This window comes from Ipomoea triloba, chromosome 14 (assembly GCF_003576645.1).
Source record: "Ipomoea triloba cultivar NCNSP0323 chromosome 14, ASM357664v1".
NCBI lineage: Eukaryota > Viridiplantae > Streptophyta > Magnoliopsida > Solanales > Convolvulaceae > Ipomoea > Ipomoea triloba.
Window position 1 is genome coordinate 14,377,727 of NC_044929.1, and position 1,435 is coordinate 14,379,161.

A 1,435-nucleotide genomic window follows, 5' to 3' on the forward strand; every position below is an offset into this window, starting at 1 on the left:
TTTGGGGATTAGAGATTTCGTCCTACCCATATAGGTATTTCGATGAATCTTTTTTCCTTCCCTCAGTTCAAAGCCCTTCAGGCTTAGGAGGAATTGAACAACAAAGCCGAAACCAACCTTTTTACTGATCGACAGGTTGGCGTTGGAGACTGAGCGCATCACTTGCTGTTGGAGGAAGTTGAAGATAATATGTTCCCAGTCCAACTTGTTGTTGTTCCAAATGGCATGGAGGATTTTGAGGAGGTCTAGACTAACCTCGTCAGTTCCGGACACCTTGCCGAGCACAAACTTCATGATTAGGTCGGCAGCGAGAGCAAACCTCTCCTTTAGGTGGTACTTGCGGAGGGCAGAGGATGCTCTGGGTGGTGCAGTCGCTAGTCGGATCTTCTCCCAGAAGGCTTGCTTGTCCAAGTCGTAATCCGATAGATGCTTGACTGCTTCCTCCGATGACGCGAAATCAAATGCCGCTCTGAGGTCACCTACAGATGTTGTGATGGGAAAATCATTAAAGCGGCTTTCAATTTTACCCTTCGTGACCTTGGCATTTGCGAACCATTCTGTGAAGTCGAGGGCGTGAATGGTTCGATAGTCGTGCGTCATGTATTTCATCAGTCCTGCTTTCTCAAACTTCTTCAGGACCTTTTTCGCCATTTTTGGATTAGGGGAGTTGGTAATGAAGCCATTTCTGTCAAGGATGCTCCCCGCCTTGACTTGTTTGATCTGAGAGCGAATGTGTAGCAACTCCCTCTGATATGCGTCGGAAGATGAGGTTGACGTGGAGGATTGGGACGCCATTGATGAAGGTTAGATGTTTTGGAGGGAATGTGTATTACGTTTAGGATTTGGGGATTTTGGGTAAACGGTTTTATCTTGAATCCGGGTAAAGAAGAAGGATTTGTCTTTTATATCGTGTGGATTCGGGTTGGATATATGGGTAGGGTTGAGAGCTTGACCCAAGGAAGGATACCGGTTTTCTTTAAAGAAGTAAAAGGTCAGAAATACCCCTAGTAACGGTCAGCGTATATGAAAAAAATAAGGGTATTTTTGGTAATTTAACAGAGCGGTTTTAGGTTCAGGATAGTGGGGTATTAAAGAATAGCAACTATATGAGCATGCTCCCACTTATCAAGATAATTCCCTTAAGTGCGGAAAACCGTCAGTAACCGATGACCACGTGGCTAGCATTAATATCCAAAGTTACCCGTTTCCCCTCATATATCAGATTCACCTCTCAAAGGTGAATTGTCTTCCCCATGAGTTTAAGGATCTTCCCCCTGAGTGATTGATCCCTGAACCTCCTTATTCCTCCGTCTTGATCTGGTTAAGGATCTTCCCCCTGAGTGATTGATCCCTAACCCTCCTTATTCCTCCGTTCAGAGATATCAGTTTGTTATCTTTCGAAGTGACCTCTCGAACTACCCTTCTTCGAGACATA